Source organism: Cetorhinus maximus, chromosome 12 (genome assembly GCF_964194155.1).
Source record: "Cetorhinus maximus chromosome 12, sCetMax3.hap1.1, whole genome shotgun sequence".
NCBI classification, from domain to species: domain Eukaryota; kingdom Metazoa; phylum Chordata; class Chondrichthyes; order Lamniformes; family Cetorhinidae; genus Cetorhinus; species Cetorhinus maximus.
The window spans coordinates 26,168,887-26,195,721 of record NC_135890.1 but is presented as its reverse complement, the minus strand read 5'-3'; the positions used below and the strand labels follow the sequence as shown (position 1 = coordinate 26,195,721).

Here is a 26,835-nt window from a genome sequence, read left to right as displayed (position 1 = left end):
TGAAATCACGGTGGGGCCCCGGTCACGGGCGGCAGTCAGCTTCCCGACTGCTCCGGCCGAGCCTGCCGGACGAGGACAAAATCCTGGCCTCGGAGTTGCTGGGGAGCTGCTTAGCCTCGGTCCAATGAAAGGCACATAAACGGGGCAAGACATTTTCAATGAAGTGAGATGTGTCTTGGCAAAATTCAGTCTTCCAGAGGACAAACTTTGTGGCCTGACAACTGATGGAGCTCCTTCGATGACAGGCAAGCACAGTGGCTTCATCAGTCTGATGCTCAAATCAGTGTCTCAGGAAATCATCACTCATCACTGTATCATTCACCAAGAGAAGCTGTGTGCAAAGACCCTGGAGATGAGACATGTGTTGGAGAAGGTGCTCTCAAAAGTCAATTTCATAAGGTTCAAGGGGTTTAACCACAGATAGTCCCAAGAGGTCGCAGTTCTAAGACAGTCTCGCAGAGGTCAACTCACAGCATGAGGACATCATTTACTTCAGCCAGGTGCACTGGCTCAGCAAGGCACAAGCTAGGTTCTGGGCAGTATATCAAGAGGTAAAAACCTTCATGGCTGGTAACAGAAAAAACATGAGCTTCATGGACGATAATGAGTGGCTCAATGATTTGGCATTCCTAGTTGACTTCACCAAGATTCTTGCAGACTTGAATCTGAAACTGCAAAGAAAGGATCACATTGCTGCGAGCAGCTTTTTTCACAAATGAAGAGCATCAAGTCAAAATCAAGATCACTGCTGACAGACGGGCATCTATCTGGAATACTCCGCATCGGCGCCTCAAGTGTGCGGGCAGATATTAACTTTTCGTGCAAGCAAAATCAATGCCAGATGTCTCACTGAGCCCATGTTCACTGTGCTGTGGAGAAGGTAAGACGATAACTTAGTCTTCTCATGTAGACCTTCCTCATAAAGACACAGATTCCTGTTGCTTGAGATAAATTTCAAATCATTTCCCTTTCCTCCCAGAACTTGCGCACGGGAAACCCCTGTGAATGAGGAAAGAATTGAAATGTGGTCCCTTAGAGGATGGACAAGAGTATGGAATCAGGATCATTCCTGACAGATGCACATAATGTATGGGATATGCCACGGCACTATATCAAGTACATGGGCAGGCACTGACTTCCTGTGAATGGCAAAAAGAAAGGCAGCTGTCTCACTGAATCAGTGCTCAATGGGCAGAGAAGGTAAGGTGATAAATTAGTCTTCTCATCTGAAGCCTATTCGTAAAAGTGCAGATTTTTATGTGGATTCATGGCAGGATAAATTTCCACCCATCTGATTCTGTTTCCTTTCCTTACCAAAACACACAAACACATAAGCATGCAAAATACAAGTTACAAAGCAGAGGAGGTTGGCTTTGAACAAATTAAGATTCATTGAGAAAAGGCAAAGATAGTTGGGACATGTATTTACCTTTTTAAAAAATATTTTAATATCTTTACCTGGGTAGGTTTTTAGCACAATAAAAACTAACTCCTTACTCGTTTAAACTCAAGAAAGCCCTGCCGAGTTCTTTGCAATCGGCATGTAAATAGTTAAGCACATATACTGAATTGGTACATTCATCCTTGTAAGCGGGAGTCCTCGCATCCCCCCTCACCTGGTCATAATATTAAGTTGGTAGATCGGGTGCCTTATCCTGGAAGGTGTCAAGATGTTTGTTTTGGAGCCGTACTCATCCAGGCAATTGGATAGTATTTCATCACACTCCCGACTTGCACCTTGTAGATGGTGAACAGACTTTGGGGAGTCAGGAGGTGAGTTATTCTCTGCAGAATTTCCAGCCTCTGACCTGTTCTTGTAGCCATAGTATTTATATGGCTGGTGCGGTTCAGTTTCTGGTCAATGATAACCCCCAGGATGTTGATAGTGCAGGATTCTGTAATGGAAATGCCATTGAATGTCAAGAGGAGGTGGTTAGATTCTCTCTTGTTAGAGATGATTATTGCCTGGCACTTGTGTATGTTGTATGTTCCCTGAAACTTTTATCAGCTCAAGCCTGAATATTGTCCAGGTCTTGCTGCATATGAATAAGGACTGTTTCAGTATCTGAGGAGTTGCAAGTGATACTGAACATTGTGCAATCATCAGCTAACATTCCCACTTCTGACATTATGATGGAGGGAAAGTCATTGATAAAGCAGCTGAAGATGGTTAGGCCTAGGACACCACCCCGGGGAACTTCTGCAGTTATGTCCTGGTACTGAGATGATTCACCTCCAACAAACATTCCCATCTTCCTTTGTGCTAGGTCCCAACCAGTGGACATTTTCCCCCTGATTTCCATTGATTTCAGTTTTGCTAGGATTCCTTGTGCCACACTTGGTCAAATGCTGACTTGATGAAAGGGCAGTCACTCTCACCTCACCTCACCTCTCGAGTTCTGCTCTTTTGTCCATGTTTGAACCAAGGCTGTAATGGGGTCAGGAGCTGAGTGGCCCTGGTGGAGCCCAAATTGAGTATCAGTGAGCAGGTTACTGTTGTGTAGTGACCACTTGATAGCACTGTTGACGACATCTTCCATCACTTTGTTGATGATCAAGGGTAGACCGATGGGCAGATAATTGGCCAGGTTGGATTTGTCCTGCTTTTTGTGGATAGGACATATTTGGACAATTTTCAACAATTTTCATTATTGCATAGATGCCAGTGTTACAGCTGTACTGGAACAGCTTCACTAGGGGCATGGCCATTCTGCAGCACAAGTCTTCAATACTATTGCCAGAATGTTGTCAAGCCCATTGTATTTGCAGCATCCTGTGCCTTCTTGATATCATGTGGAGTGAATTGAATTGGCTGCACACTGGTATCTGTAATGTAGGAACCTCAGGAGGAGGCCAAGATGGATCACCCATTCTGGCTGAAGATGGTTACAAATGCTTCAGCCTTGTATTTTGCACTTATCTGCTGGGATCCCCCATCATTTGAGAATTGGGATGTTGGTGGACTTTCCTCCTCCAGTTATTTGTTTGATTGTCCACCACCATTCACGACTGGATGTGGACTGCAGAGCTTTGATCTGACCTGTTGCTTGTGTGATCGCTTAGCTCTGCCTGCAGCATGCTGCTTCTACTGTTTGGCATGCAAGTAATCCTGCATTGTAGCTTCACCAGGTTAACATCTCATTTTTAGGTATGCTGCACTCTTTGCTGAACCAGGGTTGATTCCCAGACTTGATGGTAACGGTACAGTGGGGATATGCCTGGCCTTGAGGTTGCAGATTGTGGTTGAATACAATTTTGTTGCTGCTGATGGCCCAAAGCCCCATGTGGAAGCCCAGTTTTGAGCTGCCACACAACATGATGGAGAATATACTCAGAATGAAGACAGGACTTTTTTTTCACAAGGACTGTGCAGTGATCACTCCTACCTATATTGTCATGGGCAGGTGCATCTACGACAGGTAGATTGGTGAGGACCAGGTTAAGTAGGTATTTCCCTCTTGCTGGTTTCCCCCATCACCTGCCACAGGCCCTGTCTAGCAGTTATATCCAACAGAACTCAGCCAGCTCAGTCACTAGTGGTACTACCAAGCCACTCTCGGTGGTGGACATTGAAGAACAAACCCAGAGTACATTCTATGCCCTTGCCACCTCAGTGTTTTTTCCAATTGGTGCTCAAAATGGTGGAGTACTGATTCATCAGCTGGGGATGGAGGGGGCAAGTGGTGGAGCTGGATGGTAATCAGCAGGAGGTTTCCTTGCCCATGTCTGACCTAATTGCATGATACTTCATGGGATCTGGAGTCAATGTTGCGGAATTCCAGGGCAATTACAACTTGATTGTATACCACTGCGTCACCACCTCTGGTACATCTGTCCTGCTAATAGGACAGGACATACACAGAGATGGTGATGGTGGTATCTGGGATATTGTCCTTAAGGTATGATTCCATGTGTATGACTCTGTCAGACTGTTGCTTGTCTAGTCTCTGGGACCGCTCTCTCATTTGCCTATTGATTTAATTGAGTGTAGCAGATGCTAAGATTTTTTTAATGTTCAACAGCCATTTTTTTCTAAGCTAAAGATCACTAGACATGTAAATCTCAGTCCAAAACATGACTGGAGAGTTTTCTGGCACATTTTCCACAGTTTTGAATGCATTATGGAACTTTCTCCATTGGGAAAAGTGTAAGTCAACACGTACACAATGATGGTCAATGTAATAGTGATCTTACCTAGCAGGACAGAGTCCTATAACTAATCACTGCAGGAAAAATAATCTAACTTACAATACAGCATCTAACTATTGAAACTGAAAGAGCTTTTTTTTTTATTTCAAAGCCTGTCAAAGAACGAATTTCAAAAGCAGGGACTGTTTTTTTTTGGTTCGTCACTAGGTACAGGGGATCCCCCATGGTTCATGACACCTCTCTGGTGCTATGAACCACATCTCCTACCAAAACAGGTCTGATTCCATGAAAATAGCAAGGGGGGTCTGAAATATCCATCCCTGCAATAGAGCAGGCAAGGGTGGGACTGCTGAGTGTGGGCCTGCTATTAGCACCCTTGTCCTGGGCCATAAAAAGCCATATGACGGGAATGGGAGCAGGAATCCCAGAATCGGGTCCCGTCCACCATTTTTAAATCCCCCTTACCTCAGTTCTAACACAGCCAGAGGCATGAAGATCTGGGCTCTACTTCCATATGTAAAAGGACCAAGACCTGTTTCACGCATTCAGGCTTGGGCCCTCAACACCTGTTTCCTTGCCTATATTGGTGTGCTGGAACAAGAACTTCCAGCTCAAAATGAACATTTACTTCCTTGCTTGCCATAATGGAGGATTAGGAGTCCATTTAGCAGTTGACAAACAAGCACTGCAAATTTCTAGGTTCTGATATTCACTGTGTGGTTTTCAATTGCTTTGATTATGCTAGTCATTGTACAAACAATAACTTAAATCACTGAAGACTTGCAAATATGATTGATACAGGTTCAAATATAATATAAATACATGCAGTAATTGAGGATTAATTACCTCAAAGTACTCTCGGGTACTTCTAATCTCTTTTGCCACAGCACTCCACTTTTTAAAAATGATCTTGCACAAAAGCTGATCACTGACATGCTGTAAATGTTTTGCTGCCACTAGAATAAGAATAAATTATTAAATTATAAGAATGTGATGCTGTATGGATACTTGTGCAATATTTCAACCCACAATAAGATTGTGACATATTAAAAAGCTCTAAATTATCTGACCCAAAACAACATTTGATTGCAGGGTTTATAATGTCACATATATGTAAGATCACATTTATGGGAGGTTACAAGCCTGTAATTTCATAAGCACCATTTTAGGAGCAGGCAAATAGTAACTATTCTCCAAATGATAATTTTGGAGGTGCAGGCATTCAATCTGATAACTGCGTCATTTGGAGATTCCCAATGCATGGCATAGCATTTATGGGGTCATTTTCCACAATAAGAGTAGTCTTCCTTTCAATCACAACCAGATACTAAGATGATCCCCATCACTCTAGCGATAATGGCAATTGATGTTCGCACATTTGATTATGAACATGTACACTGTGGGAAATTGGAGGAAGTGTAACATAAATTTAAAGGTGGGAGCTCAGCAACCAAGCATGGCTGTTATGCTGGATACAGTATAGCAGAATATTTATCAAATTAACCAACAAAGACTGCCCAGTAACATTGGTGGAAAACAGGAGCTGAAACAACCATGAACCTTCATAACAACAATAGAAGGCAACAGACATAGACATGGATAAAAGCAAAAAACTGCAGATGCTGGAAATCCAAAACAAAAATAAAAATACCTGGAAAAACTCAGCAGGTCTGACAGCATCTGCGAAGAGGAACACAGTTAACGTTTCGAGTCCATATGACTCTTCAGCGGAACTAAGGAAAAATAGAAGAGAGGTGAAATATAAGCTGGTTTAAGGGGGGGTGGGACAAGTAGAGCTGGATAGAGGGCCAGCGAAAGGTGGAGATTGCCAAAAGATGTCATAGACAAAAGGACAAAGAGGTGTTGAAGGTGGTGATATTATCTAAAGAATGTGCTAATAGGTGACATTAAGGGTAGAAAGCAGGACGAGCAAGGTACAGATAGCCCTAGTGGGGGTGGGGTGGGGGGAAGGGATCGAAATAGGGTAAAAGGTAGAGATAAAACAATGGATGGAAATACATTTAAAAATAATGGAAATAGGTGGGAAAAGAAAATCTATATAAATTATTGGAAAAAAGGGGGATCGGAAAGGGTTATATAGACATAGACATGGAACAGCTTGCCTTACTGAAATTAATATCGTCAAGTTAAAAGGTACCTGCCAAATTATTCATACACTAAACTTATCATCTAATACTGAAGGATACTGTGCCCTAACTGTCCACAACAAGGAAGATATCCTGACTATGGCACACAAATTCTTGAATGCTGCCAAAAACCTTGGGCTGCCAATCAGTACCTCCAAGACCGAGGTTATGTTTTAGCCTGCATCAGGCAGACACAATGAAGCACCAGATATAACCATTAATGGCGGCAGTCACAAGGTTGTAGAAAATTCTCATACCTTGGCAGAACGCTCTCTAGGGGTGTCACTGGTGATGAAGATATCAACACTCGCATCCAGAAAGGAAGTTTTGCCTATGGCCAACTCCATGATCATGTCTGAAAGCAGCATGGCATTAAGCTGAAGACTAAAATCAAATTAAATTAAACTTTATTAGGCCATTGTTCTTACCACCCAGCTTTTTGGCGCAGAACTCTGGATCCACTATAGACACCACACCAAAGTTCTGGAATGCTTCCACCAATGATACCCAAGGTCTATCATGAAAATTCGATGGCGAGACAAAATCACAAATAAGGTCCTTCATCATGCTGGGTTCAACAGCATGGAGACTACCCTACTGAAAATTCAACCTGTTTGGCAGGCCATGTCTCCTGCATGAATAACTACAGAATCTCCAAGCAGATTTTCTATGGGGAGTTGTCTCAGGACAAACAACATCAAGGTGGTCAGTACAAATAATACAAGGACATCCTAAAAAAGACCCTTCTGCTTTGCAGAACACCTCACTTGGGAAAACATTGCAGCTGACTGGCCCGTGTAGAACAAGCACTGAAATTGGGTTCAGTTTGTTTCGACGACCATCTACGCTAAACTTACAACATCCATTGTGCCCAGAGGAAGTTCAGAGGCAGCATAGCAGTAGAAACTGCCCCAAGCAACAATAACGACATGAACTGCCAGCTTTGCAGACATCCAAATCCAATCTCGCACTGGACTCTTCAGTCACGAGAGGACCCATAGAAGATGATGAAGTCGCTTACAGCTTGGACATACTCGAATAACGAGAAATCTACCACTGAGAACTCAATACTAAAGAAAGCTGAGAGGAGTATAGGAAGGTGGGGATGAGGGTGGGAGTGAAATCGAAAAGGAAATGCAAAGTAAAAAGAGGGCATGACAGTGGGAGCCTCTGTGCAACAGGGCCAAGTAATGGAGACTGGCCCTGCTATGATGCTAATGCATTGGCCCCTAAGAAGGGCACCCCCACACAAGTTGACAACCACGTGCATCTTAGCCACAAACAGGAACAATTGAGCAGATTGCCTCCACCTCCTCCAAAGCCACATGAGGAGCACAACATGAAATTGGTTGAACACTGAGGTTATTGTGTTCTGTGGAGCACCATTTGGGTTATTGGGGTGTCAGTAACACCCCAGTGCTACTCTAAATGTGCATTATTTTCCTTTTTGAGCAATATGTTAATGACACATTAAGTCACACATCTGAGACTCCTTTTATTGATGGTGGGACAAGAAAAGAGGTATAAAACAGTGAAGGAGATCAAAGGTGCCTCAACGGAGACAGCAAAGCCATTGGGCAGATGTAGTTCCTTCATTGGTAGCAAGAGGTTAAATGTTCTAAGTTGTGTCTTGCACACCACACCCTTCATCCTGGGTCAGAGGGGCTCAGTGAAACATTCCTGAATAAGATGATCCCCGACATTCATGGCATCCCGAAGAAACTTTCACATCCCATACAGTGGGATCCAGTCACCTCCCTATACAGCCAGGCCACATCAGTGTTCTGCATCCTCCTCTGCCACCTCTGCTTTCACCTCCTGCCTATCCTCTTTCTCCATTGAGCTGTTGTCTTCCAGGGCCTCACAGTCCTCAAGCTTCACACCTCTCTGGAGGGCCATGATATGGAGAACATAGGAGGCCACCAAAATGACCAAGACCCTTGGAGGACTGTATTGTAGGGTGCCATCTGACCATTCCACGTACCAGAACCTCATCTTCAGAAGCATTAATGGCTAGCCATTTGGGTGAGTAAGAGAGTGTTAATCTCTTTGCAATAATCTAATTTTGTTTGTATTTAGCATTTAACGGAATTTGCTATCTAAATTCTAAATTTAGCCTTAAGCTGGGTTTCAGGACTCCACTGGAAGAGCAGCTGTAGCTAATTAAAGAAAGCAGCTTAAACCAGTTTTTCTGCAACTGGGGCAGCTAAATCCTTAGGTGAGAAGGATGTATAAAGGGACATTTCAGCGCAACTTAACGGCTTTGAACAGAGTGCAGGAGTTGAGTGATTAAGCCTATCTATGCCCCTCATAATTTTATACACCTCAATCATGTCCCCCTCAATCTCCTCTGCTCCAGGGAAAATAACCCCAGTCTATCCAATCTCTCCTCATAACTAAAACTCTCCAGCCCTAGGCAACATCCTGGTAAATCTCCTCTGCACTCTCTCTACTGCAATCACATCCTTCCTATAATGCAGATTCCAGAACTGCACGCAATACTCTAGCTGTGGCCTAACCAGCGTTTTATACAATTCTACCATAACCTCCTTGCTCTTATATTCTATGCCTGGGCTAATAAAGGCAAGTATCCCATATGCCTTCTTAACCACCTTATCTACCAGTCCCGCTACCTTAAGGGACCGGTGGACATGCACACCAAGGTCCCTCTGATCCTTGGTACTTCCCAGGGTCCTACCATTCATCGTGTATTCCCGTGCCTTGTTTGTCCTGCCCGAGTGACACCTCACACTTATCTGGATTAAATTCCATTTGCCACTGATCAGCCCACCTGACCAGCCCGTCTATATCCTCCTGTAATATAAGGCTACCCTCGTCACTATTTACCACCCCACCAATTTTCAAGTCATCCGCGAACTTACTGATCAACCCTTCGTTATCAGTCTCCCATGCGGGACCTTATCAAAAGCCTTGCTGAAGTCCAAGTAGACTACGTCAAATGCATTGCCCTCATCTACACACCTGGAACCTCTTCGAAAAATTCAATCAAATTAGTCAGACATGACCTCCCCTTAACAAAACCATGCTGACTGTCCTTGATTAATCCCTGCCTCTTCAAGTGCAGGTTAATTCTGTCCCTCAGAATTGCTTTCAATCGTTTCCCCACCACTGAGGTTAGACTGACTGGCCTACAGTTCCCTGGTTTATCCCTTCCTCCCTTCTTGAATAACGGTACCACATTGGCTGTCCTCAGTCCTCTGGCACCTCTCCTGTGGCCAGAGAGGTATTGAAAATTATTGCCAGCACCTCTGCTATCTCCTCCCTTGCCTCACTCAACAGCTTGGGATACATTTCATCCAGGCCTGGAGATTTATCTACTTTTAAGCCTGCCAGACCACTTAGAACCTCCTCCCTTTCTATGCTAATTTCTTTCATTATATCACAGTCCTTCTGCCTGATTTCCATACCCACATCGTCCCTCTCACTTGTGAACACCGACACAAAGTATTCATTTAGAACCCTACTTACGTCTTCCGGCTCCACACACAAATTACCACTATGGTCCTTAATGGGCCCTACTCTTTCCCTAGTTATCCTCTTACTCTAATTTACTTGTAAAATAGCTTTGGATTTTCTTTTATTTTACCTGCCAATGTTTTTTAAGCCCCCTTTTTGCTCTCAATTTCCTTTTTAAGTTTTCCCCCTACACATTCTATACTCCTCTAGGGCTTCTGCTGTTTTGAGCCCTCGGTATCTGCCATCAGCCTCCCTTTTTCTCTTTATCCAATCCTGTATATCCCTCGACATCCAGGGTTCCCTGGATTTGTTGGTCCCATCCTTTGTCTTTACTGGAATATGTTGGCCCTGTACTCTCTCTATTTCTTTCTTGAATGAGTCCCACTGCTCTGACACAGATTTACCTAAAATAGCCGCTCCCAGTCCACTCTGGCCAAATCATATCTGATCTTATTAAAATCGGCCGATCTTATTAAAATCGGCCAATCTTATTAAATTTCCCCAATTTAGAACTCTGATTTCTGGCCCATCCTTGTCCTTTTTCATAACAACCTTGAATCTAATGGAGTTATGATCACTATCTGCAAAATGCTCCCCTGCTGATACGTCTACTACTTGCCCGGCTTCATTCCCTAAAATTAAGTCCAGAACCACCCCTTCTCTTGTAGGACCTTCTAAGTACTGGCTTAAGAAGCTCTCCTGGATGCATTTTAAGAATTCCACTCCCTCTTAATCTATCACACTATGACTAACCCAGTTAATGTTGGGGAAGTTTAAATCCCCTACTATTACTACCCTATTATGTTTACACTTCTCTGAAATTTGCTTACATATCTGCTCTTCCATTTCTGACTGTTTGGGGGCCTATAGTACACTTCCAGCAATGTGATTGCTCCTTTTTAGTTTTTCAGTTCTACCCATATGGCTTCACTTGAGGAGCCTTCTAAGATGTTATCTCTCCTTACTGTAATTGATTCCTTGATCAATATTGTGATGCCCCCTCCTCTTTTACCTCCTTCCCTGTCTCACCTGAAGATCCTATATCCTGGAATATTGAGCTTCCAATCCTGCCCCTCTCTCAACCATGTCTCTGTGACAGCAATGACATCATACTTCTATGTATTAATTTGTGCCCTCAACTCATCTGCCTTATTTGTCAGACTCCTTGCATTAAAATAAATACCATCCAACCTTGCCAAATTCCCTTGTGCCTTAACTGGCCTATAACTTCTATGCCTTCCAGACTCACTTGCGTTCTCTTCTAATTTTGGCTGTGCATCCCCCCTGCTGAACCTCCTCTCAGGATCCCATCCCCCTGCCAAGTTAGTTTAAACCCTCCCCAACAGCACTAGCAAACCTCCCTGTAAGGATGTTGGTCCCATTCTGGTTCAGGTGCAACCCATCCACCTTGTACAGGTCCCACTGCCCCCAGAAACAGTCCCAATGTCCCAAAAATCTAAAGCCCTCCCTCCTGCACCATCTCTCCAGCCACACATTCATCTGGACTAACCTCCTATTTCTATACTCACTAGCGCGTGGCACTGGAAGTAATCCAGAGATTACTACCTTTTTGAGGTCCTGTTTTTTAATCTGTTTCCTAGCTCTCTAAATTCTGCTTGCAGGACCTCATCCCTCTTTCTACCTATGTCGTTGGTACCAATTTGTACCACGGTCTGTATGTTTGCCCTCCCCCTTTAGAATGCTTTGCAGCCGTTCAGTGACATCCTTGACCCTGGCACCAGGGAGGCAACATACCATCCTGGAGTCACATCTACGGCTGCAGAAATGCCTGTCTGTTCCTCTTACTATCGAGTCTCCTACCACTATTGCTCTTCCCCTCTTTTTCCTCCCTGGGATGCACCCTGGGGATTTCCTGACTACCTGCCTGACACCTTTCTTCTGACTGATGGTTGGCCATTCCCTCTCTGTCTGCACTTTCGTAAGCTGTGGGGTGACCACGTCTAAAAACGTGCTATCCACGAAACTCTCAGCCTCATGGATGCACCTCAATGCCTCCAGCTGCCGCTCAAGCTCCAAACCTTGGAGCTCAAGTAGCTGCAACTGGTAGCACTTCCTGCACACGTGGTCGGTCAGAGTGCAAGGAGTGTCTAGGACTTCCCACATGTTGCAGGCAGTACATAACACGGGACTGAGTTGCCCTGCCATGTCTCTAGTTGAAAAAAAACCCTTTACGTTTAAATACAGTAAAAAACGAAATTAAATTATTTATGTACTTTAAATAAAAACTAGAACCCTTACCATTTCCTTAGCTTAATCTATTTTAGTTGAGTCTGTTGGGTCTGTACTCATTGGAGTTTAGAAGAATGAAAGGCGACCTCATTGAAATGTATAAGATTCTTAGGGGGCTTGACAGGGTAGATGTTGAGAGGTTGTTTCCCCCTTGTGGGAGAGTCTAGGACCAGAGGGCATAATCTCAGAGTAAGGGGGCATCCATTTAAAACAGAGATGAGTAGGAATTTTTTCTCTCAGAGGGTAGTCAATCTGTGGAATTCTTTACTGTAGAGGCTGGGTCGTTAAGTATATTCAAGGCTGAGATAGACAGATTTTTAATCAGTAAGGGAATCAAGGGTTATGGGGAAAAGGCAGGAAAGTGGAGTTGAGGATTATCAGATCAGCCATGATCTCATTGAATGGCAGAGCAGACTTGATGGGCCAAATGGCCTACTTCTGCTCCTACATCTTATAAGTGGGGGTAGCAAAAAGGAATGTCCTGGTAGGGGACAGTATACTGAAGGGGATTGACAATGTTCTCTGCAGCAAAGAGCAAGAATCCAGAAGGCTGTGTTGCCTGCCTGGTGCTAGGTTTAGGCCATCTGCTCAGGGCGGGAGAAAAACTTGCAGTGGGAGGGGGAGGATCCAGTTGTCTTGGTCCATGTAGGTACTAATGACATAGATAGAACTAGGAAAGAGGTTCTGCATGGCCAGTATGAGGAGCTAGGCACCAAATTAAGAAACAGAACCTCAAACGTAATAATCTCTGCAAATTGACATAGGAAAAATAAGATGAGAAATGAATGTGTGGCTCAAAGACTGATGTGGGAGAAATGGGTTCTGCTTCATGGGGCACTAGTATTGGGGAAAGTGGGGTCTGTACTATTGGGACGGTCTACACCTTAACTGCGTTGGGATCAGTGTTCTAGCGAGCTGCATAACTAGGGAAGTAGAGAGGATTTTAAACTAAAAAGTGGGGGCAAGGGATCAAATTCTGGAAGATGTAGTAAATCAAAGAGTAGAGAAAAGGTAAGAGAGAAAGATAGTAATATGGGAAATGTAAACAGACCGTGACCGGAAGAGATAGAATACAAAGCTAAGAGTACATCAGCAGGTAAGGCTAGAGGTTACAAAGATAATGAAAGGACAAAACTAAAGGCTCTAAGTGAATGCACGTAGCATTTGTGATAAAACAGATGAACTGACAGCGCAAATAGAAATAAATAAGTATGATCTGATAGCCATTACAGAGACATAGTTGCAGGATGACATAGATTGGGACCTGAATATTGAAGGGTACATGACATTTAGAAAGGACTGGAAGCTAGGAAAAGGTGGAAGGATGGTTCTGTTAATTTAATGATGGTATTAACACAATAGAGAGGGATGACCTAAATTCAGGAAACCAGGATGTAGAAACGGTTTGGGTAGAGATGAGAAATGATAAAGACAAGAAGTCACTTGTGGGACTGTAGTACAGGCCTCTAACAGTAACCACATGTTAGGGCAGAGTATAGTTTTACGGACAGGGTATTCCACCAAAGCCTCTACCTTCGCTGTTCTTGGCAAGACTTGTCCCTGTTTTACAATATGCCCTAAATAAGTTACTTGCACTTTCACGAACTCACTTTTTGCAAGGTTTATTACTAGATCTGCTGACTGTAATTGTTTAAATAAGGCTTCCAGCTGTTTAAAATGGCCTTTCCAAGTGTTGCTATAAGCCAATACATCATCCAAGTAAACCACACAGTTAGGAACATTGGCAATCACCTGATTCATTGGTTTTTGGAAAGTGGCTGGAGCATTTTTTAGTCAAAATGGCATTACTTGGCGTTGGTATAGCCCATTTGGCATGACAAAAGCAGATATCTCCTTAGCTTGTGATGTTAAAGGCACTTGCCATGGGATGTGGGCGTCACTGGCTAGGCCAGCATTTATTGCCCATCCCTAATTGACTTTGTTCAGAAGGCATTTAGAGTCAACCATGTGGGTCTAGAGTCACGTGTAGGTCAGACCAGGTAAGGACAGCAGATTTCCTTCCCTAAAGGGCATTAGTGAACCAGATGGGTTTTTATGACAATCATCATCAGACTTATAATTCCAGATTTTTTTTATTAAATTCAAATTCTACTATCTGCCATGGTGGGATTTGAACCTGGGTCCCCAGAGCATCCCCTGATCTGAAGAAGAGTCATACGAACTCGAAATGTTATCTCTGTCTCTCTTTCCACAGATGCTGTCAGACCTGCTGAGTTTTTCCCAGCATTTTTTTTTCATTTCAGATTTCAGCATCCACAGTATTTTGCCTTTATATTGTCCCCAGAGCATTACCCTGGGTCTCTGGATTACTAGTCTAGTGACAATACCACTATGCCACCGCCTCCCCAATTATCTTTTTCTGAGTATCTAACTCTTTAAAGAAAGCTTCAGCCAGCCAAATATCTGTCTGTGGTATCACTTTGACCTTTGATGATAGACTTTGCTTAGCCATTACTTGGGTCATCACACATGAAAGAAAAATTCCTGGGACCTTTTCCTGTAACTGCTTTGTCTCTTTAACCTCACTTAGGCCTTCTGTAATTATGGGAGAAGCTACTACCTTCACTCCAGCTAAATCATTTCTCAGGAGTAAATCAACTCCATCTACAGGTAACTTCTGAACAACCTCTACCATCACTGTCCCAGACAATAGGTCACATTCCAAGTGTACCCAGTACAAAGGTATGGGTATATGCTCCCCACCAATACCATTGACTAAAACTTTGGCTTCTAATGCGCCCTCTGGTGAAAATGTTATGCCTTTCCCCAGCAAAACAAGTGTTTGAGTGGCTGTTTGAGTCCTGTATCTCTAACTCTAAGTATGATCATAGGTTTAGCTATCTCATTTGAGGGATAAGGGGTTACTTTTCCCCTCGACAAACGTTCTTTATAACTCTCATGTATCTCACTCATCTCTCCTGAACTCAGCAGTGTTCACACTCGGTTTCACAGCTGCAGTTAATGCTACAACTTGATCTGTTGTACTTTCAGTCAGGGCTCCTTTTCCTGCATCACCCTTTCATACCCCAATAAGTCCCATGGAGTTCCTGTGCAACTTCAAGCAATCGGCACAAACATGTCCCACCTTGTTACAATGGAAACACTTAGGCCTTCGAAGATCACTTCCACCCTCAGCACCTTCCTTTCTGGCCTGAGGGGGAGCTTCCAGGGTATTCCCAGCTGTCCCTTCTCTTTGGCTATTTGCTTTCCTTTCACCTTCCCACCTTCTATCATTCTCTGGTTTGTGGGGATAATGGAAAAAGGGTTTAGATATGGACCAGCTCATAATCGTCAGCCATCTCCACTGCCTCTCTCGCTGTTTTAACCCTCTGGTCTTCAACATGGTTATAACTACTGGAAGAAGTGAATCTTTAAATTCTACCAATAGAATTATTTCTCTAAGGGCTTCATATGTTATCTCTACCTTTAACATAGAAACATACATAGAAAATAGGAGCAGGAGTAGGCCATTCGGCCCTTTGAGCCTGCTCCGCCATTCATGATGATCATGGCTGATCATCCAATTCAATAGCCTGCTCCTGCATTCTCCCCATATCCTTTGATCTCTTTCACCCCAAGAGCTGTACCCAACTCCTTCTTGAAAACATATAATGTTTTGGCTTCAACTACTTTCTGTGGTAGCGAATTCCACAGGCTCACCACTCTCTGGGTGAAGAAATTTCTCCTCATCTCAGTCCTAAGTGGTCTACCCCATATCATCAGACTGGGACCCCTGGTTCTGGATTCCCCCATAATTGGGAACATCCTTTCTGCATCTACCCTATCTAGTCCTGTTAGAATTTTATAGGTTTCTACAAGATACCCCCCTCATTCTTTTGAACTCCAGCAAATATAATCCTAACCGGCTCAATCTCTCCTCATATGTCAGTCCCACCATCCCAGGAATCAGTCTGGTAAGCCTTCGCTGCACTCCCTCTATAGTAAGACTTTCCTTCCTCAGCTAAGGAGACCAACACTGCACACAATATTCCAGGTGTGGTCTCACCAAGGCCCTGTAAAATTGCAGCAAGACATCCCTGCTCCTGTACTCGAATCCTCTGGCTTTGAAGGCCAACAAATCATTGCCTCCTTTACCCCCTGCTGCACCTGCATGCTTACCTTCAGCGACTGGTGTACGAGGACACCCAGGTCTCATTGCATATTCCCCACTCTCAATTTATAGCCATTCAGATAATAATCTGCCTTCCTGTTTTTGCTACCAAAGTGGATAACCTCACATTTATCCAGATTATACTGCATCTGCCACGCATTTGCTCACTCACTCAGCTTGTCCAAATCACACTGAAGCATCTCTGCATCCTCCTCACAGCTCACCCTCCCACCCAGCTTTGTGTCATCTGCAAATTTGGAGATATCACATTTAGTTCCCGCATCTAAATCATTAATATATATTGTGAATAGCTGGGGTCCCAGTACTGATCTCTGCAGTACCCGAATGCCCGTATCAAGGGTCAAAATAACTTTGGTTTACCCTCTCAAACACAATATAGGTCTGCCCAGGCTGTTTCCTTATATTCTGAAATTTCTGCCTGTTATGCCTCAGGAACCAACTCATGTACACTAAGAACAGTCTTTTTTACTGCATCATAATCTACAGAAACTTCTGAAAGTGAAACATAAACCTCATGAGCTCTACCCAACAATCTGCTCTGTAAGATCAATGTCCAGATTTCTTTTGGCCACTTCATTGGCCTAGTTACCTTTTCAAATGAAATAAAGAATACCTCTACATCCCTTTCCTCAAACTTTGGGAGAGCTTGCACAAATTTAAACACCTCCCCACTGGGCTTTGGGTTGGAGGTTTTTTCATCATCAGAACCTTCCTCAGCATCTGAGGGCTATTTTTTAAGGATCAGCCTTTTAAGCCCGTATTCCCTTTCTTGTTCCTTCTCTCTTTCCTTTGCCTCTCTTTCCTAATCCTTCTCCTTTGCCTGAAATTCCAGTTCCAGCTTCCTAAATTCTCTTTCGCTTTCTTTTTCTTCTCTTTTGCCTCCAATTCAAGTTTTTATTTGCAACTGAATCTTAGCCAATTCAATTGACTCAACCCCCTGGAGAATGCAGTCACTCTAGTATCCCTTCCAGTTTCAAATGCTGCGCAATTATCTCAACTATGTCTGCTTTCCTCACCCCTTCAGGTAACTCTAACTCCAGCTTATCTGCCAATTCCATTAGTTTACTCTTGGTTAATTTCTGTAAACCAGCCACGGTTACATGTTCCATCTGTAAAAGAAGCCTCAGCAGCTTTCAACACCATCTTAGTTTACCAATGTATAAGAAACTAGTCTTGGTCCTTTTATCCCTTACCAATTATTATTTTGCATACAATCACCTGCTGTATGAGTTTTAAATACCATAAGAGCCTCCTATTTATGTTACAACCGAGATGGGAGGAGTGTGCGAATTATCAAGCCCCACTTTTCCATAGGCTGTACCTATACCTGTAGTACCCAGAAGAAAAGAGACTCTGACTAAGCTTCTTTCAAAAACTCAATGATTAATTTATTTTTAAACAAAACTTCTTTTAACAAGTTGCAAGTACTGATTAACACACAATTGTAATCAGAAGTATAACTATCTATATCTTCCTAAAGAATTTCCCCAGCGCGCACACAGGTACACACACGGACAAACAGAGTCTCTCTGCAGGGATGGGCTTTGGAGGATGGACATTATAAAATAAAGGATAAAGTTCACAGGGTCTCGACGCTGTCAACCTGGAGTTCTCTCGTGTGTAGACGAGCCACTGGATGCCTGGGAGTTCTCACCACTGGTCTAGGCTTTGCAGGTCCAAACGCAGATTAGTTACACTCAGATGAGGGTTCTCTGGCTACAGGTTGATAGCCACACACAATTTTAGGCAAGGTAGAGGGAGGGAGTCAGTTAAGGTAGCCTTCCTTCATCAGCTTGTTCTCCAACCAGCGTGTCTTCAAATCAAGCAGGTTCACAACTTGGGTTTTTTCCTCTCTCCCATGTGATTGCCTGTCTCCCAGCTTCATTAATTAAAGTGCTTTGCAGTTCAACACAAACAAACTTCTCAAGTATCATATAGGTCAGGTGATTTCTTGGAAGAGACCCACTTGTTTACAGTTTCAAGGTGAACTTATGACCTTTTTAATAAATCCAGGTTAGCATCCACATGTCCAGATCATGCCAAATCCTTCCATTTTGTAAAAGAAAACTTCAGTCCTGAGAGATGTGACTCTGACAGTTTCTATAGATATTTAAATAAGAAAAGGGTTAACAAAGTGAGCATTAGTCCTATAGAAAGCAAGTCTGGGGAATTAATAATGGAAAATAAGGAGATGACAGATGAATCGAACAGGTATTTTACATCGGTCTTCATTATAGAGGACACAAGTAACATCGCAGAAATAGCTATAAATCAGGAATTGGATTGGAGGGAAGAACTCAGGAAAATTATAATCACCAGGGAAGTGGTACTTAGCAAATTATTGGAGTTGTGGGCTGACAAATCCCTGGGCTCTGATGACTTCATCCTAGGGTCTTAAAAGAAGTGGCTAGTGAGATAGTTGATGCATTGGCCTTAATTTTCCAAAATCCCCTCTGTTCCGGAAAGGTTCCATTAGATTGGAAAATAGCAATTGTTCAAAAAGGGAGGGAGACAGAAAGCCAGAAACTACAGGCCACTTAGTTTAACATCTGTCATAGGGAAAATGTTAAAAGCTACTTTTAAAGATGTTATAGCAGGAGCACTTAGAAAAATTCAAGGCAATCAGGCAGAGTCAACATGGTTTTGTTAAAGGGAAATCATGTTTAATCAATTAATGGAGTTCTTTGAAGGAGTCACATGTGCTGTGGATAACAGGGAACCGGTGGATAAATTGTATTTAGATCTCTAGGAGGCATTTGGTAAGGTACCACATCAAAGGTTATTGCAGAAAATAAAAGCTGGTAACATATTGGCATGGATAGAAGATTGGTTAGTTAACAGAAAACAGGTTGGCAGGATGTACTATGTGGTGTGCCACAGCGATCAGTGCTGGGGCCTTCACTTTTAACAGTTTGTATAAATGACTTGGATGAATGGACAGAAGGTATGGTTGCTAAATTTGCTGATGACACAAAGATAAGTAAGAAAGTAAGTTGTGAAGAGACATAAGGAGGCTACAAAGGGACATAGATAGGTTAAGCTAGTGGGCAAAGATCTGGCAAATGGAGTACAATGTGGGCAAATGTGAAATAATCTATTTTGGCAGGAAGAATAAAAAAGAAGCATATTATCTAAATGGTGAGAGATTGCAGAGCTTTGAGATTCAGAGGGATCTGGGTATCCTAGTGCATGAATCTCAAAAGGCTAGTATGCAGGTACAGCAAGTAATTAGGAAAGCTGATAGAATGTTATCCTTTATTGCGAGGGGAATTGAATATAAAAGTAGGGGGTTATGCTTCAGTTGTACAGGACACTGGTGAGACCACATCTGGAGTACTGTGTACAGTATCGATCTCATTATTTAAGGAAGGATATAAATGCATTAGAAGCAGTTCAGAGAAGGTTTACTAGACTAATACCAGGAATGGGCGGGTTGTCTTATGAGGAAAGGTTGGACAGGCTAGGCTTGTATCCACTGAAGTCTAGAAGATCAAGCGGCGACTTGATTGAAACCTTTAAGATCCTGAGTAGTCTTGACATGGTGGGTGCGGAGAGGACGGGTGGGATTTTCCGGTCCCGCCTGCTGTCAGGATTGTCTAGTCCCACCTCAAGTCAATGAATGTTTGGCTTGCCCTTCACATCCCACATGGCGGGTCCTGCCACAACAGGATCTGAAAATCCCAACCGATGTTTCCTCTTGTGGGAGATTCTAGAACTAGGGGTCATTGTTTAAAATGAAGGGGCCACCCATTAAGACAGATGAGAATTTTTTTTTATCAGGGTCTTTGGAACTCCCTTCCCCAAAAGGCAACAGAAGCAGTCTTTGAATATTTTTAAGGCAGAGGTAGATAGATTCTTCATAAACAAGGGGGTGAAAGGTTATCGGGGATAGGCAGGAGGTTACAAGCAGATCACCTATGATCTTACTGAGTGGCAGAGCAGTCTTGAGGGCCCAAGTGGCCTATTCCTGGTCCTGATTCATGTGATCGTATATACGTAAACACTATTACCTGCTCAGTGGTTTTCCTAGTAAACAGGTGGCTTTGGTTGTAGCACCTCTGTGCCTCTGCCTGGAGGTTTCGAAGAGGGTCAACCTCTTCAAGGGATAGCTCTTTCTCCCCTGGATCCACCCATGGACTTTGGTGGTGGAGTGAAGAGCTGCAGCAGCCTGAAAAGGTGGAGATGGAATCATTGCAGCTGCTAGGAAAATGAGCGCAGACATAGAGGAAGCTCATGTTGTGGTCATGAACCAGCTGAATGTTGTGTGAGTGTAATGAATCTGTGTGGCAATCTGTGGATGTATTGATGCCCACATGGGTGCAATCGATGATGCCCTGAACTTAGGGTAATCCAGTACTGGCAGTGAAACCCACTGTCCTCTGCCTCTGCAAGGCCTTATCTGTCATGAATGGAATGTATTGTACTTTGTTTTGATCCTTGGCCAGAGCCCCAAATTATTGGTAACATTCGATTAGGGGCAAAAAATGTTCTGTTTAAAAGTAGACAAAGTTTGAGGTTTACAACACTTGCTCAGTGAAGAAAGCCACAAGATTCCACAGGTTTTGAACAAACAAAAATAAACTTTACTGTACAAGGTCAGAAAGATAAAACAATTTGCAACATCAATCGTATACTCTATCATTCAGGGTTAATATTGGGTACATATGAACCATCAGGCAAACTGTGGTCGAATGCACCACACTGAACAATAAATGACAAATGCAACCAAAACAGATTCCATGGATTTCTCAACAAACCACCCAGATGTCAGTAACACAGAGTTAACTAATCTCACAAGCTCTGTCTCTCTCATGAGGAATTCCAATCTTCACTTTCGAAGATCTCACCTTGGAATAATTCTCTCCAAAAGTCGCTCCAACTCAGATGATTTCAACAACGGCCCACCTCGCAAGGTTTCAATCCCATATCTAGAGATTCCGGTCCCCTGGATTCCCAAGTATATACTTAAACACTAACTCACAAGCAAAGTTTCAGATCTGCAGCTGTGCCGAGCTCCAAAGGGGGACCTTTGCCCTAATGGCCCGCAGCATGGAGCCACCAATCTTCTGCTGCCTTCTTGGATTGTCCTGAGCCGACTTTACTTAAAATCTGCTACCTGCAGCCCTTTCTCTAAGGAGACTCTTTCTCTGCACCTCTCTTCTTAACTGAACTTAACTGGGACCTGTTTCTGTCCCCTGTTTCTGTCCACTACCAGGGGCTTCCTTTTAGGAAACCTCCCTGTCCACGCTATCCTTTTTAGGACCTCATCCTGTCAGTTCTCCCTGTCCCCCACTGAGGCAGTCTGCTCCCAGGTCACCTGACTCGGATTTTCACGCAGTTTCTCTTACACACAAGCGCACTCTGCCAAAAATGACATAAAAATGCCAATCTGCACATGGGTAGCTGGCTCCCAATCTGCATGTGCGCAAAGGCTGAGGCCCATCGGGAGTTGAAGTTTCTGACCTTTGCGGTCTCCAATGAGGTAAATTTGGGTTTTGTAACACCTACCCCTAGGAAGAAAGAAAGCTTCACCACTGATTTTTTGTTTTACAATGGCTTTACATTTTTTTCACAAATACTTATCATAGATTTCTAACAAATAACCTATTACATACTATACAGATACCTTTTGCATTTTGTTTCACATTTACACATACTTGCCAAGATTTTTCAGGCAGGCCGGCCCGGGAGCAGTCGCAAAGCCGACTGTCGCATGCGATTGGGCCCTGACGTTGATCTCCCGCTGGCTGGCCAGTCAGCATGAAACACCTGCTGCAGCACTCAGTGCTGCTGGGCTGGGGACAGGAGGAGAGCGACCATGGAAGTTCGTGCATGTGCATGAGTGCGCGCAGTGAAAGCTCCCTGAGGCACTGAGCTGCCTCAGAGAGCTGAAGATTGCTAACTTGTTTTATTTTTAATGTTATAAATGTTAAAAACATGTCCCCTCATGTGATGCTGTCACATGAGCAGGACATGTTATGAATGATTTTTAAAAATTTTTATTTAATTTTCAATTGCTGTTGGAAACCTCATCCCACCCATGGGTGAGGTTTCCTAAAAAAACCAAAGGCCACTTGGCCTTTTCACCTGCTCGCCAATCATAAGCAAAAAATTTCATTCAATTAAAACTTTAGTGTCCTTAATAGGCCTATTAATTGTCAGCGGGCGCGCTGCCAACTCCCACATGCGCCCGGCGATTGAAATATCATGCGAGTGCATGATGACGTTAGGATGCTCGACCGGCGTCATTGTGCATCATTTCACACTCAAGTAGGTCGGGCTTGCACCGGCCCGCTCAGCACAAATTTCTGCCCATTGTGTTACAAAGTTATAATGGTCTAGCCAAAACATAGCCAGTACATGTAGCAAGTAGGATTAGCAGGATTTAAACATCATAGAATTATCATAACCCCTCCAACAGAGGGCGCTGGTGAGAAGTGACTGAAGCATTCTGGGAGAAGTCAGCCCAGTCACTCGACTCAGGAGGGAATCAAGGAGAAGGACTCTTGCACTCAACATTTGAAAAAGAGCGCGGATCTTGAAGGCAGGTCAGTTGAAAAAAAGCGCGGAGATTGAAAATAAAAGGAGGGGAAGCTGAAGAGGAGCGGCCAGCCTGTAAGCGGCCAGTGGGCGAGTGGCCCAGTGAAGGAGTGGAGCTTTGAGGCTTTGGCTCGAGAGGCTTAGGCAAGCAGAGGCTGAGTATGAGCTTGCTCCCAATGGGGTAGGGCCGGGTAAAGTCCTTTTAGGTAAATTAGGAGTAAGTAATGGAGGCAGCAGTTGGGGCAGTCGAGTGCTCCGAATGCAGCATGTGGGAAGTCATGGACAGCACAATCGTCCCTGATGACTACACCTGCACAAGGTGCATCCAGCTGCAGCTCCTGAGAAGCCGAGTTAGGGAACTGGAGCTGGAGCTGGATGAACTTCGGATCATACGGGAGGCAGAGGCAGTAATAGACAGGAGTTTCAGGGAGACAGTCACCCCTAAAAGTCAGGAGCCAGGCAGCTGGGTGAATATCAGGAGAGGGAAGGGGAATAGACAGAAAGAGCAGAGCACCCCTGTGGCCGTTCCCATCAACAATAGGTATACCGTTTTGGATACTGTTGGTGGGGACGACCTGCCAGGGACAAGTTGTAGTGGTCGCGTCTCTAGCACCGAGGCTGGACCCTCAGCTCAGAAAGGAGGGAGGGAAAAGAGGAGAGCAGTAGTGATAGGGGATTCGATAGTTAGGGGGACAGATAGGAGGTTCTGTGGAAGAGATCAAGAATCCCGGATGGTCTGTTGCCTCCCTGGTGCCAGGGTCCACGATATCTCGGATCGAGTTCTCAGTATTCTCAGAAGGGAGGGTGAGCAGCCAGATGTCGTGGTCCATGTAGGGACCAATGATGTGGATAGAAAGGAGGAGGAGGACCTGCAAAGAGAGTTTAGGGAGTTAGGTGCAAAGTTGAAGGACAGGACCTCCAGGGTTACGATCTCAGGAGTGCTACCCATGCCACGTGCTAGTGAGGCTAGAAATAGGAGGATAATGCAGCTAAATACATGGCTAAGGAGATGGTGCAGGAGGGAGGGCTTCATGTTTCTTGACAATTGGGCTCTGTTCCAGGGAAGGTGGGACCTGTTCCGATGGGACGGTTTGCACCTGAACTGGAGGGGGACTAACGTCCTTGCGGGTAGGTTTGCTAGTGCTGCTCCGGGGTGTTTAAACTAGATTTGCAGGGGGAGGGGAACCAGAGTGTTAGAGCAGATAGTGAGGTGGAGGAGGATAAAGGTCAAGCGAGGAATGCATGTATAGACAGAAATCAAGGGTCCGTACGTGATAGAAATGTTCTCAGGTGCATCTATTTCAATGCAAGGAGTATTGTCGGAAAGGCAGATGAGCTTAGGGCATGGATTGGCACGTGGGATCACGACATTATTGCTATTAGTGAGACTTGGTTGCAGTAGGGGCAGGACTGGCAGCTCAATGTTCCAGGGTTCCGTTGTTTCAGACGTGATTGAGGGGGAGGGATGAAAGGGGGAGGAGTGGCATTACTAGTCAGGGAAAATATCACAGCTGTGCATAAGCAGGACAGCCTGGAGGGCTCTTCTACAGAGGCCATATGGGTGGAGCTGAGGAATGGGAAAGGTGTGACCACACTAATAGGGTTGAATTATAGACCGCCCAATAGTCAGAGAGAATTGGAGGAGCAAATCTGTAGAGAGATAGCAGACCGATGTAAGAAACAGAAAGTTGTGATAGTAGGAGATTTTAACTTTCGACATATTGACTGGGACTCCCATACTGTAAAAGGGCTGGATGGCTTGGAGTTTGTCAAATGTGTTCAGGAAAGTTTTCTAAATCAATATATAGAGGTACCACTGAGAGAGGATGCAATACTTGATCTCCTATTAGGGAACCAGACAGGTCAGGTGACAGAAGTATGTGTAGGTGAACATTTTGGGTCCAGTGACCACAATGTCATTAGTTTTAAGCTAATTATGGATAAGGATAGGTCTGGTCCTCGAGTTGTGATTCTAAATTGGAGAAAGGCCAATTTTTTGGAAATGAGAAAGGATCTAGGAAGAGTGGATTGGCATAAGTGTTTTTTGGCAAGAATGTGTTCAGTAAGTGGAAGGCATTCAAAGGCGAAATTTTGAGAGTGCAGAGTTTGCATGTTCCTGTCAGGATTAAAGGCAAAGTGAACAGGCATAGGGAACCTTGGTTTTCAATGGATATTGGCGATCTGGTTAAGAAGAAGAGAGAGGTGTATAGCAGGTATAGGCAACAAGAAGCAAATGAGGTACTTGTAGAGTATAGAAAATGTAAGAAAATACTAAAAAAGGAAATCAGGAAGGCAAAAAGACATAAGGTTGCTTTGGCAGATAATGTGAAGGTAAACCCGAAGGGTTTCTACAAGTATATTAAAAGGATAGTAAGGGACACAGTTGGTCCCCTTGAAGATCAGAGTGGTCGTCTATGTGTGGAGCCTCACGAGATGGGGGAGATCTTAAACAGTTTTTTTGCATCAGTGTTTACTCGGGAAACTGGCATAGAGTATAAGGAAGGAAGGGGAACAAGCAGTAGTTTCATGGAACATATAGAGATTAAAGAGGAGGAGGTGCTTGCTGCCTTACAGTGAATAAAGGTAGATAAATCCCCCGGGCCTGACATGATATTCCCTCGGACCTTGAGGGAGACTAGTGTAGAAATTGCAGGGGCCCTGGCAGAAATATTTAAAATGTCCTTAGCCACGGGTGAGGTGCCGGAGGATTGGAGGGTAGCTCATGTTGTTCCGTTGTTTAAAAAAGGCTCCAAAAGTAAACCAGGTAATTACAGGCCAGTGAGCCTGACGTCAGTAGTAGGTAAATTATTGGAAGGTGTTCTGAGAGATCGGATATATAATTATTTGGACAGCCAAGGGCTGATTAAGGATAGTCAGCATGGCTTTGTGCGTAGTAGGTCGTGTTTAAAGAACCTTGTAGAGTTTTTCGAGGAGGTTACCAAGAAAGTAGATGAAGAAAAGGCTGTGGATGTTGTCTACATGGACTTTAGTAAGGCCTTTGACAAGGTCCCACATGGGAGGTTAGTTCAGAAGGTTCAGACACTTGGTATCCATGGAGAGGTTGTAAACTGGATTCGAAATTGGCTATGTGGGAGAAGACAGAGAGTGGTAGTGGATGATTGCTTCTCAGACTGGAGGTCTGTGACTAGTGGTGTGCCTCAGGGATCTGTACTGGGACCATTGTTGTTTGTTGTCTATATCAATGATTTGGATGATAATGTGGTGAATTGGATCAGCAAGTTTGCTGATGACACTAAGATTGGAGGCGTTGTGGACACCGAGGAAGGCTTTCAAAGCTTGCAGAGATCTGGACCAACTGGAAAAATGGGCCAGAAAATGGCAGATGGAATTTAATGCGGAAAAGTGTGAGGTGTTACAGTTTGGAAGGTCAAACCAAAGTAGGACATACACAGTAAATGGTAGGGCACTGAGGAGTGCGGAGGAACAAAGGGATCTGGGAGTTCAGATACATAATTCCCTGAAAGTGGCGTCACAGGTAGACAAGGTTGTAAAGAAAGCTTTTGGCATACTGGCCTTCATAAATCAAAGAATTGAGTATAGGAGTTGGGATGTTATGGTGAGGTATAAAACATTGGTGAGGCCAACTTTGGAGTATTGTGTGCAGTTCTGGTCGCCTAACTATAGGAAGGATATCAGTAAGATTGAGAGAGTGCAGAGAAGATTTACTAGGATGTTGCCGGGTCTTAAGGAGTTGAGTTACAGGGAAAGATTAAACAGGTTAGGACTTTATTCCTTGGAGCGTAGAAGAATGAGGGGAGATTTGATAGAAGTTTACAAAATTGTGAGGGGTATAGACAGAGTAAATGTGAGTAGGCTCTTTCCACTTAGATTAGGAGAAATAAACACGAGAGGACATGGCTTTAGGGTGAAAGGGGAAAGGTTTAGGGGGAACATTAGGGGGAACTTCTTCACTCAGAGAGTGGTGAGAGTGTGGAATGAGCTACCATCTGACGTGGTAAATGCGGGCTTACTCTTAAATTTTAAGAATAAATTAGATACATGGATGGGAGAGGTCTGGAGGGTTATGGACTAGGTGCAGGTCAATGGGACTAGCGGAATAATATTTTGGCACAGACTAGAAGGGCCGAATGGCCTGTT

The 26,835-nt window shown here is 43.9% G+C and overlaps 1 long non-coding RNA gene across 1 annotated transcript in view; it reads right to left on the bottom strand.

Moving 5' to 3' along the window:
- Positions 1-4,995: 4,995 nt before the first annotated feature.
- Positions 4,996-26,835, bottom strand: part of LOC144687322 (uncharacterized) — a 74,622-nt gene continuing 52,782 nt past the window's right edge. Inside the window, exon 4 of the long non-coding RNA XR_013578114.1 lies at positions 4,996-5,105. This is a non-coding gene — a long non-coding RNA (uncharacterized LOC144687322). The remainder of the gene's footprint in view (positions 5,106-26,835) is intronic.